Genomic DNA, 16163 nt, shown 5'->3' with positions numbered 1-16163 from the left:
GTATGAAAAGTTCTTTATCTAACTAATGATTAATTGTTTGTCTTTATGTTTACCCTATTTTTTTTTTTTATCTAGACAGCCAGTGAGGGAAGGACTTAAGGAGGAGTACTAAATGAAACAGAAAATGTGTAATGGGGCCTTGTAGTTTTTTTCAGGGTAAAGCAGAAGGAAGTGTAGTTGCCAATGCCCAAGGCTGGAACTGCATAAGGACTGTGTCCAGGAAGAGGGACAGAAGGTCCTGGAAAGGGGTCAGCCCCAGAGTGTGTAGAGTCCGTGAGTCTCTTAAGTAGTGGGGGCCCATCACACTGGTGATACAACTGATCTGACTGTTTGAACATCATCTGCTGTGATTTACCTTTGGTGTGGAGGAAGGAATGGGAAGAAGAAAGGGGAAGGCTAGGGTTGAACCCCCTTCTGTGTGCCCTAGTTTATAGAACATGGTACCTTAGAAAGAGGGAGGCTCTGGGGATGGAGAGGCAGAGAACATGCTCTACAAGTGCTATTTTTTCCTCTTGCAGGCACCTTGAGAAGAGTGTCAACAGGGTTTTTCCAGTGTTAGATGTGGGACTGATATAAATTGAGGAGTCACACAAGGATCTAAGTCATAGCTTCCTGCTAGCAGAAGGTAGAAAGCAGCTTTGAGGAGACCTTTAAAACTTCATTTTGGGTTGAATTTAGTTTCCTTTTTAAAATTAAATATTTCAAAGACTTTAGGAATGCAGAAAATTTCAAAATGAATATATGTGTATTCACCACCCAGATGTAAGTTTAATGACAGATACACAGATCTTTTGATATTTTTAAGAAAGACTCACACAGCTGTAGCAAAAGACCCACCTTCCATTTCATCCCCCCTCCTTTCCGCTAATGAAGAGATACGCTGGTGAATATCTTTTTATGTGTATTTTTACTCCCAGATCACGCCTTAATGTAGTCAACAATGTATTATTAGCTTATATACATTTAAAATGACTGACATTGTACTGTTTAATTCTGCAACTTAGTTTTTATACTATACTTATTTTATTGATGTTTGAATATTGATAAATACAAACCTAATTTACTCATGTACTGTATTACAGGAAACCCTGTGTTTATTTATCAATTCCTTATTGATTAGTCTCTATTTCCTCAATTTATAAACTATGCCATATTGAAAATTTTGTGTGAAGCATGTAATCCATATGTCCAAGCGATGTTTCACATTAACAGAGCTATTTTTCAGATGTAATGAATGCCACCAAACTGCTCCCAAAGTGTTCATGCCAACTTACATTCCCACAGTGTTCATCCACCTGTGCTGAGGATATATATGAACATAAATTGATGAGTATTTTACATCAGTATGTATATCTATGCCTATGGATATTTAAAATATGATTATTATGTGTATTTTAAATAGAACTTTTAGTAATTTGGGTATTCTCTGGACTGTGATATATCTTAGTTGGTAGAGTGCTTGCCTCACATCCACAAGGCCCTGGTTTCAATCCCCAGCACCACACACACACAAAAATAAATAAATAAATAAAAAGAAAGAAAGAAATTTGGGTATTCTCTGAAATAATTTATGTAACACTAAGTGTACTTATTTCTCTATGATTTGATAAAATTTGTCTAAATTGTTTCCTGAGCTTTCTTTGTTCAACTTTCTAAAAGTCATTAAAACAAAAACAAAACAAAACAAAAAAAACAAAAACAACAACAACAACAAAAACACATGCTTCAGATTGAATGGAGCATGGAATTAAAAGAGCTTTCTGTTTTTAAGATGCAAGTTCTGAGATATGATATTTGGCTCCCCATGCCATTCATGTCTGTCTTGTGTTTCCTTTAGATGTGCACCTATCATACCCACCTGGATCTCTCCACACTCCACCTCTTGCTTGTTCAGTTGTCTGCACCTACAGCTTGGTCTGTGATGGTAGGAACAGAGATTACTTGGTTCACAGTGGACACCAGCATCTAGCAGTATACCTGAATGATGTATAGACTGAGATGTGTTTTCAGTTGACTTGTTGGAGGTTGGTGGGAGAAAATTTGTTTCTTTCCTATTGATACAGTACATGCACTCTGGGAATGGTGAAAAGACAGTCACAGAATGAAATCCTGTTCACTCAACAAAGAGCATGCATATCGAATCTCCATTAAATAAGTTTCTCTATGATCCCTACTAAAGAAGGATATTGCCAATGATAAGAACACAGTGAGCATAGCTCATTATTTGGTAATGAGAACAATAACTAGGTACATAGAAAAAGAAATATATCTGCAGAAAGCACTATGCATATGCTATTCTGTACTGGGTACTCTGCCAATCATCTAAAAATTCACACATTTACATAGCACAAGGTCCCTTAGAGATGGGACTACTCCTTGTTCACATATGATATAGGAGAAAAAAAAATATTCTCCATCACAGATGTCTTAAATCTCCCCAGGGGGAAGATGGTGAGATTAGAGCTGTACCTACTCTAACCTAGCACAGCCTGCCCAGGCTAGCTGCTCATCTTGAGCTCCACTGGTGCAAAGCATTATTGACACCTGTCTAGATCCATGCCTCATCCCCAAGGGCAGCCTCTCCCACCTCTCCCTCCTTGTCTCACACACGCATCATGAGTCACTACTCTCCAGCAAATTTATCAAATGCATTTCCTGTACATTTCCCCATTTCTCCCCCTCATTTCAATTTGTAATACCAGAAGCACATAGTTATAGTAGAGAGTTAAGTGATATTTTAAAGTAGGATGATAATTAAGTCAATAAGTCATTATGTTGGGATATTCATAAGAGAATGTCCTTGTTCTAGTACATACTCTTACTTCTGACTCTATTTCCACAATCTGAAAACCTGTGATATATTTTTAAAATTATTTATTTGTTTTAATTAGTTATACATGACAGTAGAATGCATTTATGCACTTTGATGAATCATACATAGATGAGATATAATTTGTCATTTTATGAGTGTACATGTTGCAGAGTCATATTGGTCACGTAATCACATATATACATATAGTAATAATGTGTGTTTCATTCGAATATCTCTCCTATCCCCACATCCCCTCCCCTCCCCTCCCATCACTTTCCTCTACCTAATCTGAGGTAATGCTGTTCTTCCTAGTGCCCCCTGCCTTATTGTGAATCAGCATCTGCATATTTGAGAAAATATTTAGCCTTTGGTTTTGTGGGATTGGCTTATTTTGCTTAGTATGATATTCTATAACTCCAACCATTTACTGGCAAATGCCATAATTCCATTCTTCTTTAAAGCTGAGTAATAGTCCATTGAGTATATATACTGCATTTTCTTTATCCATTCATCTGTTGAGGGATACCTCGGTTGGTTTCATAGTTTAGGTATTGTGAAGTGAACTGCTATAAACATTGACGTGGCTGTGTCACTATAGTATCCTTATTTTAAGTCCTTTGGGTATAACCAAGGAGTATGACAGCTGGGTCAAATGGTGGTTCCATTCTCAATTTTCTGAAGAATCTCCATACTGCTTTCCACAGTGCACGAACCAGTTTGCAGTCCTACCAGCAATGTATGAGTGTAACTTTTTCACCACATCCTTGCTAACATTTGTTGTTGCCTGTACTCTTTATGATTGCCATTCTGACAAGAGTGAAATGAAATCTGAAAACCTGTGATAAACTTCAAAGTTTAAATTTGTGATTATTCATATGTTAACACAGTACTTCTATGTAGCTAGAACTGATAGATTTCCATACTGATTGTTTTTTTTATGCTAAGGGATCTCTTAAGACGTGAGTATGTGGAATCTTTTAATTGTGCGTTATTTTTTTTCCTACTACATATGAGTACTCTCTTAAAAAATAGGCTCATGGTCATGTGTACCACACCAAAGTACAAAGACTCACGTGCATGTGCGCGCACACACATGCACTCTCACACCCTCAAACTCAGAAGCACACACACACAATCTTCCACTTATACCTTCAAAAATCAAAATCACACCCACACCCTCTTAACACTCAAACTCACATTAACACTGTAACATACCCACAGTCACACACTAACCACACTATCACACTCAACACTCATGCACACTCTGACACGCACACCCTCACCCTCACACTCACTCTTGCTGCAGTCCAGGCACCTTCCCATTGACACATCTTTGGTGTATGCTGCTACTTCAGCTTGGAGCATCTTCCTTTCAAACTTTCCTCTTCAAATAATAATTTTTTAAAATTTTATTTGTTATAATTAGTTACACATGATATAATAGTGCATTTCAATTCATTGTACACAAATGGAACACAACTTTTCATTTCTCTGGTTGTACACAATGGAGAGTTGCACCACATGTGCAGTCATACATGTACCTAGGGTAATGATGTCCATCTCATTCCACCAGCTTTCTACCCCTATGCCCCCTCCTCTTCCCTCCCTCCGCTTTGCCCAATCCAAGTTCCTCCACTCTCCCCATGCCCCCCCATTGTGGGTCAGCATCCACTTATCAGAGAAAACATATGGACTTTGGTTTTTTGAGATTGGTTTACTTTGCTTAGCATGATATTCTTCAACTTCATCCATTTACCTGCAAATGCCATAATTTTATTCTCTTTTAATGCTGAGTAATATTCCATTGTGTATATGTACCACAGTTTTTTTTATTCATTAATCTGTTGAAGGTCATCTAGTTTGGTTCCACAGTTTAGCTATTGTGAATTGAGCTGCTATGAACATTGATGTGGCTGCGTCACTATCCTATGCTGATTTTAAGTCCTTTGGGTATAGACCGAGGAGTGGGATAGCTGGGTCAAATGATGGTTCCATTCCAAGTTTTCTAAGGAATCTCCATACTGCTTTCAATGTATGAGTGTGCCTTTTTCTCCATATCCTCGCCAATACTTATCATTGTTTGTATTCTTGATAACTGCCATTCTGACTAGAGTGAGATGAAATCCTAGAGCAGTTTTGATTTGTGTTTCTCTAATTATCACAATACCAGACCCTAAACTGTACTACAGAGCTATAGTAACAAGAATGGCATGAAAATAGACTTGTAGACCAGTGGTACAGAATAGAAGACACAGAGACAAACCCACACAATACTCTTTAATTAACTTCCAAATTTCAGAACCCATGTCCCCTTCTCTATGAATCATTGCCATTTTCCATAATACTATCAGCTTCTTTGTCTCTACAAAGTGGCCTGAAGCTTGATTTTATATAGTACCACTTAGCCAATTGCCAGAAATATTCCTTGAATGGACAAAAGAGAGAATGAGGAAAGGAGGATAATCAAGGGAAGGAGGGAAGGAAAGAAAGGAGAAAGGGACTTTATGTTTGAGAGATCAAGAAAGATCCCGTTGTCACTACAAATAATAGAATTGTGTTCCATATTCCAGGTTTCTTTGTTAACAAATAAGGCATGTAACTTGACATTTGAAAATTGTGTTCTGAAAAGAAGTGAGAGATCTGTTTGTATTTCCAATGTGATCTGTGATGCTATTCAGTAAAATGCTGCAGTGATTTCACAGACCGCTGTGTTGCTGTGCAGCTACTGACCAGCTGACCAGTGTGTGGGCCACGTCTAATTGCCCTGCTAGATCTGTTTCCTCCTCTCTCCTGCAACCCTTCCTCAGAATTGGTCACTAGAGGTGGTGGTTCTCATTCCAACCATTTATTGTACTTAATACAGTCTCCAGGTTGGTCCATGTCACTAATGACAACATTTTGTTTCTTTTTGTGGCTGAATTGTCTCCCATTATGTATATATTCCATCATGTATATGTACCAAATTTTCTTTATTGATTCATTGGTTGACGAACACTTAGTTTGTTTCTATGTCTTGGCTCTTATAAATATTGCTATAGCACATATGGGGGTGCAGATATCTCTTTGACTGACTAATTTCATTTACTTTAGACATATATCCAGTAGTGGGAAAGCTGGACCGTATGTTGTCTTATTTTTAATTTTTTGAGGAATCACACATCATTTCCCATAATGTCTGTTCTAGTTTGTATTCCTACCAACATAATGTAAGGGTTCCTTTATTTCTACATCCTCATAATTAGACTTTTGAATTTTTGATGGTTACAGATTCACATATATTTGTAAGAAATAATACAAAGAGAAGTGTGCAGCCTTTACCCAGTTTCCTCCAATGTCATCATCTTACAAAATTGTCATATAATAGTACAACCAAGATATTGAAACAGAGAAAGTCAGAACAGAGAGAATTTCCATTTTAAGAAGATGTGATGTTGCCCTTTTATCTCCATCCCCTGCATTTCCTGAGGACCCTCTTACCCATCTCTAACTTGATTTCCATTTCTGTATTTTTGACATGCCAAAAGATTAGGTACATTGTAATAATTATTCCCCTAGTTGAATGAAGATGAATATCTTTCAAAGTTTAGGAGATATTCTATTTTATTTTCTGTACATTTTGTCTTTTCACATTTTATATCCAGTTAATTATCATAAACTTGATAACAATTCTTTGTATAGTAAGGTACTTGGTCTCATGTACAAAATACTATTTTATTTACTGTGCACAAATTGTATAATTGTGATTACATTTATCATTTTATGATCTCTTGACTTGGGATTATACTTAGGAAAACTTGTACTATTTGGTGATTTAAAAAATGTATCCACATTTTTCTTCTAACATTTTCCAGTATTATATACTCTTTTTTATTTTTTTACTTTGATTTTCTGATTCATCATTATCAAGATGACAATTCATAAAAGATGTGAAGAAAAATTCTATTTCTAGTTGTCTACCTAATTTTCCTAAGTAATTGAAATAAGATTCCAAACTGATACCATTCTTTGTGATTTTTATATATTAATTATGATGACAGTGTTTTTCAGAAAGTCAAAGAAATATCATTGGGTTTTCCTACAGTACTATAATATTAGGAGGAAGTACAGATTTTTTTCTTTAAAGCTTTAAGAAAGCTGTATTCCATGATGACAATACTGTTAATGTCATGGCACGAATTTTCACGAAAAGTAGAAACCCTTATTAATTATCTGTGGCCAATTACTCTATTCTATAAATGTATGTTGTGCCTGGTGTTGATCTTGGCAACACTGGTCAAGCAGCTGTGCCATCATAGATTCATCTGCTTCTTTATCATGTTCTCCAAGTCGCTGACTCAGATTCCTTGGTTTCTGGAGGGGTGGCTGGTGACAGTAGGATTGCAGCTGCTTCTCTCTCAGAAACACAATTAATAGCATACAGCCTCATAACTTCCAAGACTTCTATTGACATTGTAGCTGAAGAGCTCTTTTGCTTTTATTTTTATTATATTTTACTCTTCACTTATGGGTATGTGATTTTCTTCTTTGGAAAAGATACATTCAAACATTTCCTGAATAAGGAGAGAATTGAAACATTTACTTAACAGAATAAAGAGCTGCATTTTATTTTAGTCATTTTAGACACAAAGGAATACATCTTCCACTTACAGTTATATGCTAATCATAGTATTAATTGCAAGCTGGGCACAGAGGTGCTCACTTGTAATCCCAGTGACTTGGGAGGCTGAGATAGGAGGATCACAAGTTCAAGGCCAGCCTGGGCAACTTAGCAAGATCTTGTCTCAAAACTAAAAGTTCTTGTGGTTCCACATGAATGATTTAAATTACATGCCCACTACAACCCAATGAGAATTCTGATCACTCCATCTATTTGCCAATGCTGAATGCCTTTGTTTTTCTAAATCTTTGTTAATTTGGTAGATCAGAATAGTAGTAAATGATTTTAATTTGTATATTTTTGAAGTTTCAAGAGAATGATTAGACTAAATGGCCTACATATGCTTGTGTCTTTTTCTAAATTTTCCACTCTGTTCCAAGAATCTTGTATACATTCTTACAGAATAAATATGCTCTTATAACTATCAGTTTAAAAAAAAAGTGGGGCAGGGTTGTGTCTTAATGGTAGGGCACCTCTGTGTTCATCCCCAGTGCAGACTCCAACAAGAGACATTAATTGCAGCAAGATAGAGTTTGAGATGGAGGAGGTAACCCATCTGACTTTTTCCTGGAATACTTTCTCCTTGGTCAGAAGAACTTGTCTTTCTTCTGACTTCATCAGAGTAGATTACAAATAATGGATCCCTGCTTTCTCTTAAAAGGAACTGTTGGAACTTCAATGCTTATCAAAAACTAAGAAGACAGTACCAGGTGAAGGTGGCAGAACTGAATCCTGCAAACAGCCCAGTGGATCAGAATGAGGCAGAAGCAAAGAAACTCAGATTTCAAGTGGAAGAACTGAAACTGGGACTGAACCAAAAAGAAGATGAGGTACTTTATAAATAAGCATGTAAGCATGTGCTAGATGGCTTCAAACAGCACTTTATAGTGTGTATGAGGCATTTTGTTCTTTATTAATACATCATTAATCAGGGTAAAAATATCCATATTTTAACAACTAAAGTCAATTTTTAAAATTATATGGAAAGAGAACAAAGATTACAACATGCACATTTGAGTGATAATAGTATGTTCATAGCTTTAACATTTCAGCATGGTCTGATGTGTGTGTGTGTGAGTGTGTGTGTGTGTGTGTGTGTGTGTGTGTGTGTGTGTGTGTGTGTTTTTAAATATGGACACAGTATAACTAAAACCTGGAGTTTTAAATTTAAGACTTAAGCGTATGTCAGAGAAATGCAATACTTGTTGTGACTATACATTACATATATTAGCACTACTCTCTGGTATTTGAATGAGGCTCATTTTGCTGTGTGAGGTCAACTTGTTAATGGCTATGAAATATCTCAGATGGTTCCAGAAGGCATGCATTTTGGTGTGATGTCTTACAGCACGACTGTGACACTGGTGCAATTTTAGCTTCACTTATGAGCACAAAGAGTTTGTTTATTTGTTTGTTTTCACAGCAACAGAGTCTCCACTGTCACTGTGACTGTGGGACTGTCCCTCCAAGTTGTGGTAATGTCAGATGGCATTCCAGTCACTGCATCTGCTCCTGTTGGACAACTTGTGAGGCAAAAAGCAAAAAGCACTGGCTCCCTCCTTAGAAAGACTGTTTACATTTTTGCATGGGAAATAATAACAGAACATATTCTACATTTTGTGCTTTAGTTTTTAATCAATGTGATCTCAGTCAAGCAAACTGTATTTCTCTAGTAAAATCCTGTGAAAACAGATTCATTCCACGAGTGCAGCTCACACCCTGCTCTCTACTCTTACTAGTGTTGTTTTGTTGGTGGGCACTTCATCCCTGATATGTCTCTTTTTAATGAAAATATGCATCCATTTATTGATATTCATATATATGTGAAGAATAAGCCCAAAGAAGACTACATAGTCTCAAGAGAATAATGTTAGGTTTTTCTTCTATTATAGCCATTATTTCTGGGAATAGTTTTAACATGCTCATGTCTATTGGGGTGGCAGGTGTGGTAAATAAATTGTTGTGTTTGTCAATATAAGCTTTAAGAAATAACTTGGTGCTGAATTATTTGCAAGGGAATGAATATATATTCTAGATTTTGTTAATCAATGAAATATTATTCTCCAATGATCTGATTCAACAATATCATGGAATAATGTAGAAATGAGCCATGTTCTCAAGGATGGGTATATAATTTGCTCCTCTATGTAAGGTTATGTGTCTCACAGAATCAGTGACAGGTGCGACCATCTGATGCTTGCTTCACTGATATCTCACAAGGAGAAGCAGAGCTCATCAGTTGCTATGCTAGTCAGGGTTCTCTAGAGGTTCAGAATCAACAGGAAGTATAATTATAAAAGGAGACTTATTAGGCTGGCTTGCACAACCAGAAGCTGGATAGTCCACCATGGACATCTACAGGCTGCAGAGCTGGAAGAACCAGTAGCTGTACAGTCCAAGAGCTGGAAGAACCAGTAGCTGTACAGTCCAAGAGGCTGAAGTCCCGGAACAAGAGGAATTAACAGTGCTACCCTAATCTGACACTGATGGCTTCTGGGAACTCCCTGAACACTCACTGGCAGAGTCTACTTTGGAAGAAGAGGGAAGAAGCAAGAGTCTGACATCCTCAAAGCATTTCATCAGCAATCAAGAACCAGTTCAAGAAGAGTTAAGCTTGAATTTGCTGTTGCTTCCTTGTTCTTCCAACTTTTATTCCATCCAAGCCATCATCCTATTGGATGGTGCTGCCCAAGTTTGGGAGGGTCTCCACTTCAGTTGCCTATTCCACATGCCAATCATTTCTAGACACATCCTCTTTAACACAGCCTCTTAATCATTGGCATCTCTTAACCCAATCAAGTTGATGATTCAAATTAACCATTGCAGTTGCCATCAGAAGCTTGAGAGCCAGTACAGGGCTTGAGCATGTCTTTCTTCTTTCTCTCTTCCATGTGCATTTTCTTCTAGATCTCATGTCATGAAGCATGTCCCAGAATAGAACATGTTCATAATCTCCACAAAGATCCAAAGATAAAGAAGATATGAAGCAACACTTTTGCTGACCCACCATGGAATCCATACAAGTAAAAGTCACTTTGTGCTGATGCAAGTCACTGAAACTTTGGAGTTATTGCTGGGGGAAAAAAATCTTAGTTGAAGCTGATGCATATGGTCATTAACATAATATAAGAAAACAAACTCTAAATACATACTTGGGCTTCTGTGCCAGAAGAAGGAGGTTAGAAAATATATTGGAGGTTGGAATGATACAGACCTATTTTATGGAGTGGTGAAACTTCTGGTACATTAATTTCCTTTGATATCTTCAAAGACAGATGATGACTGGGATTGTCTGGTGGCTTTTAGGTGTAAAGATGTGAAATAATATTTCTTGTTTGCTATTGATGCATTTTATAAGTGCCTAAAATAAAGAAGAACTATAAAAAAATTGTCAAATTTTTAAACAGACATGTAAGATTATACAATAATTTAAGACATCCTGTGGTTTATACTGCTGTAAAACACATCTGACTTTCATTTCCAAATGAGAAAATATAAAACTAAGAATTTCTTCAATAATAAAGGTCAATTAGAGTTTAATTTTGTGGCAAAGACCAAATCAATGGTGTGTCTATCAAATGACATTAAAGACCCAACTCTATTAAAGTAGCTCCTAATAAATCCTTTAAACTGAGTAAATTGGTGCAGGGAGGAAAGATTGAGGCTGTACCTCTACCAAAGCATCTCATAATTCAGGTAACTAAAAGTAGCTTGGCGACAGAGTCATGTCTCCAAAGGAATTTAAGATGTGATTATTGACATGCAGAAGTTACTGGAATGAAATAGAAGAAGACTCTGTTTCATTTATACTGACAAATGAGCTTTCAGCCTGAGCTGAAAGAAATTAATTTTTCAAGACTTGAAATAATTTTTTGTTCCTCCAAACTCCCACAAGAATGTTGCTGGCTGACTGTTATTTCAACACCGAGGGAGGAAATAATCCTTATTAACATATTAGACATAGCCATAATATGATGTTGATGATGATGATGTTGTTGTTTGTGGTCTTGGTTTTGGCCTCAGCATTTTAAAAGGTAACAATAATAATAAATAAATAAATAAATAAATAAAATAAAAGAGTTGCCTACATACTAGGCAACTATTTTCAGGAAGCATAAGTCAGGCAAAATATAGAAATATTCCAAGGGACACTGTAAGTGCCCCATAACATCTACCAAGTTAGAATTCATTAATGTTTTCTATTTTGCTTTTATATATGGAAGAATTTATTTGACTTTCATTGTCCTACTTTTCCTACAGTATATTGAGTATGTAGGTGTGGGTGTAAATTACTTTCCTTTTTAATGCATAGATCTCTGGAGCAACAGAGGACACATTGAGATCTGATACAGAAATTATCATGAGATCTTGAATGTTGAGACCAATGCTGAATTTGGAATGTCATTTGTATAATCTCTTTTAGGGTAGCAAAGGAAAATTTTTGAGTGAAGAATAGAAGAAAACATCTTATGACCAAGAGAGTGGGCTGTATGGATACTATATATAAATGGGTATTTGTGAGTGCATTTGTGTGTGGGGGGGTGTCAATATTGCTGCCCTTTCCTGAGGGAAGCTTATGTTCCCAAGCATAAATGGCAGGCTTGATCCTGCTACTTGTTTGGCTAAAGAAATATGTGTTACTTTCCAGAAGGGGAACCATGGTTCCATATGTAGAAGGATAGGGGTTTATTTTATATTTAAAGCTTAAAAAATGGATGCATCAAGATGTATGTTCAACACACAAAATATTTCATACTTTTATACTTCTACTCCAGTTAATTTATCACTAGAGAGGATTAACCCAAACCACCAGCAGCTCAAAAGGAATCATTTTACTTCAGTTGTAAAGTCCTCTACTATTTTCTAATTAAATATCATCACTGATTTTGATGGTTGGGAATAAAAATATTCACCGTGAAAATAAGATTTTTGCCTTAGATAGCATTCAACATTTCCATAGTTTCACATATTATGGAGAAGCAAAGAAAAATCATGTCTGTGTCATTGCTGAGCTTTTTAATTTCATAGTAGCAAATTCTTCAAATTGCAATTAGCGTTTAATTAGAATTGCCAAAATCAAAGTTTCTGTTAACTCCCACAAGTCAACAGATTTTAAATAAATTAAAATGAGATATTAATCCTCTGTACTGTAGAGAGAATAGATATTCTTGGGCCCAAAGGAGCAAATCCAGAATCTGATTAAACAAATGATCAAATTAAAAAATTCCTTTTTTGGGTGAGTTGTTTTTCATTAGCAAATATAGCATTAAAAAATCTAATTTTATATATATTTTAAAAAGTTAATATCAGTTCTCACCATTTCATCAAAGTTTTTATGTGTTTATGAGTTACATTTTCAAATGGAAAAATTTAATCATCATATATCCATATTAAAATATCAAAATAATACTTCAGTATATGTGGTGAGTAAAGCAGTGTAATAAAAATACAACAGTACAATAATCAATGTTGTTAGAGATAGAAATAGGCATATGCTGAACTCATAAGTTTCTGTTTCTTGCATCAAGGAAGGAATGCACATAATATAAATTAAAAAGACACATGAATATTCAACCTTTAGAACTGGTGTCAGAAAGGCTAAAGGATGGAATGAAATATTTGCCAAACATTTTGTAAATCATTATCACATCACATAAAAAAAGGAAAATAAAGGGGAAAAAGTCAATTGGATTATCACCACACAGTACTAACATGGTACTTTAGTATGTGGGCTCAAATGACCAGAATATTTTACACACCATTATAATAATTGTTGCAAATAATATTATATCTTGTTTTATTGATAATTATAACCAGTTTTCCTGTTGCTTTTTAGTGTCCACAGATAGTGTTTCAAGGGATACAGTATTATCTCAAGGGATATAAATCAAAGCATTAATCTATCTTTCCCAATTGGAGGTTATTTGGATTTTTCCCCAACATCCTTCTACCTAGAGACTCTTAAAATATCCAATAGACATCTTTATTTTTTTTTTTCATTTCAAAAGTTCTCAAGTGGAATTACTACCTTGTATGAATGAAAATGGTTCTTAATATGTGTATTCTTACCAATCTTCTTTCATTCTCAGTAATAGTTCAAATCATGAAATGACAGCTGCTACCTGATGCAGAATAGTAACTGCATCTAATTAATGCAAAAGTAAGGTGACCCTCACAGACTCTATTTATAAAATTAAAACGCTTTTAGTCGCTTAATTTGTGATGTTCTTAATTGTATTTTTTAAATTCCAGTTACTTCCTGTCATTGATTTTTTTAAAAATTTAACTATTATTTAATATTAGTTATTTTAAGCTTATTTTATATTTTCATACTTTACATATTTTAATTTTAACTTTTCATTAAAAATTTTATGTTTGATGCTTTGATAAACTAATGAACATTACCTTCTCTTCTCATGGTTTATCTTTATGTGTATGTTTTAAGAACGTGTTAGATCTACTCAAATTCAAGTATGCACCTCAGTGTTCTTAGCTGTAGTTATTAGGCAATATACTGGATCTCTAGAACTTTTTCATCCTATGTAAATGAATCTTTGTACCCTTTGACTAAAATCTTCCTGGTTCCCACCACATACTCCCTGGTAAAAAAGCATTCTGTTCTCTCCTTCTATAAATTGGACGTTTTCAGATCTTACATGTGGGGAATGGTGAGTTGTACCATGGTCTTTGACTGCCTCGGAGCTGTGGTTGCACTTTGCTCTGGGAACTTTCTATGAAAAGGTGCAGACAAGATTGCCTAGGAACTATGGTAATGCCCTGCTGAGAAAGTTCTGTGCAAAGGCATGGAACTATATCAGTCTTGACCTTGAGCTCAGACACAGGCTACCAGTGACAGAGAATTCTGAGCATAACAAGGTAACCATAATATCTTGCAAGCACTGCAACCTTCAAGACTGCCTGCTTTGCTTTTCCCACAAATAATCTTTTTGTGATAATACTTATAAAGTAAACATGCTGTGCTGGCTTTGGGTTACTGTTCTCCCATCAGAGGTTGGTGTCCCATCTGGTCCCAGCTTCTCTCTATAAATGTCTGTGTGTCTTTCTTAATCCCTCATTGCTCCTCACTGGTTTCTAGGGCTCGGCTGTACAGGTTGTGGCACTTACATATGAATGAGATTGTGCAATATTTATCATCGTGTTTATTTCCCTTAGCATATTTTGTCCTTCAGGTTCATCCATGGTTTTGCATATGGCAAGGTGTCATTTTTTAAAGGCTTAATATTATCCCATTGTTTATGTTAAATATATAATGATATTTAATGAGTATTAAGTACATTATAAGTTTATTATGCTGTATTCATCCACAATGAACATTTAGCTTGTCCATATCAAGATTTTGTGGACAGTTCTGCAATGATATTAGAATGAAGATATCTCTTTGATATATATTTATGCTGAAGAGAAATTGCAGGATCAAATGGTCATCATATTTTTAATTCTTTTCAGGAACCCATAACATTTTTCATAATTGCTATACAAATCAACATTCCCACTGAGAGTGTACCCAATGTTCCCTTTCTCCACGTCCACACTGAAACTGACGAATAGGTCTTTGGGAGGGTAGCCCTCCTGACAGTGTGTGAACTGATAGCTCGCTATAGGTTGAACTTACATTTCTCATCTTTTTGTATACCTGATTATTTGTATGTCTTCTTTGGAAAAAGTGTATTCAGGTCTTTTGGTCATTTTGTTTAAGTAACTCGGTTTTGCCATTCAGTTATATGAAATCCTTATCTATTTAGAATATTGACCCTTATCAGTTGTCCAGGGTTTCCCACCCTGAGACTGTTTTCATTTTGCTCACTGTTCCCTTTTTCATGCATAAGCCCTTCAGTTTTCTCTTGTTCCAGCTTTGTTTTTGCAAATTTATTGTCTATGCTTTTGGTATCAGATTAAAAAATAATTACTTCTGAGACAAAAATATCAAGGAGCTTTTACTGTCTTTTTTTTCTTGCAGCTATATGGTTTCAGACTCTGTGATTATGTCTAGGTCATGTTGAGCTGGTGGTTGAGGATATTATTAAGGGCCCAATTTCGTTCTTTTGCACATGGGCATCCAGTTTTCCCATACCACATGTAATAGAGACCTCCCTTCTTAATCATGAATTCCTATGTGCTCCTGTTGAAATTTAGATGGCCATACATGCATGAGTCTGTTTCTTGGATCTCTGTTCAGTTTCACTGGCTTATTTGCATGTTTTTATCCCAATAACATAGTGTTTTGATTGCTGTAGCAAACAAAAACATAACTGGGAATCAGGAAGTGATTGCCTCCAACTTTGTTCTTTCTTGCTTTGACAATTCAGGTGTTTTCATGGTTCCACACATACACTACATGTTTTTTAATTTGAAAAATATTATTGTAATTATGGTAGGGATTGTATTGAGTCCATAGATTGCTTTGCATAATATGCATATTTTAACAATATTACTTGTTTCAAAACATGGGATATCTTCCCTTGTATTTACATCTTCACTTTTTTTTTTCATTAGCCCTTATAGGTAACAGTGTTCAATTCTTACACTTCCTAAATTAAATTTATAAAGTATCTTATTCGTTTTGATGTTGTAAATAAAGGTGTTTCTTAATCTATTTTTGGGTAATTGTTGTTGCAAATAAATACTACTCTTTTGTGTATGTGCAGTCTGTACACTACAGAATTTGTTTATTAT

General features: G+C 35.5%; 1 pseudogene; it reads left to right on the top strand.

Annotated features, from left to right (window-relative positions):
- Positions 1 to 9931, top strand: part of LOC143386122 (coiled-coil domain-containing protein 102B-like) — a 186312-nt pseudogene extending 176381 nt beyond the window's left edge.
- Positions 9932 to 16163: the final 6232 nt, after the last annotated feature.

Source organism: Callospermophilus lateralis, unplaced genomic scaffold (assembly GCF_048772815.1).
Source record: "Callospermophilus lateralis isolate mCalLat2 unplaced genomic scaffold, mCalLat2.hap1 Scaffold_113, whole genome shotgun sequence".
In the NCBI taxonomy this organism is placed as follows: Eukaryota; Metazoa; Chordata; class Mammalia; order Rodentia; family Sciuridae; genus Callospermophilus; species Callospermophilus lateralis.
Note: the sequence above shows the minus strand (reverse complement) of the source record. Positions and strands in the feature narration are given on the sequence as shown.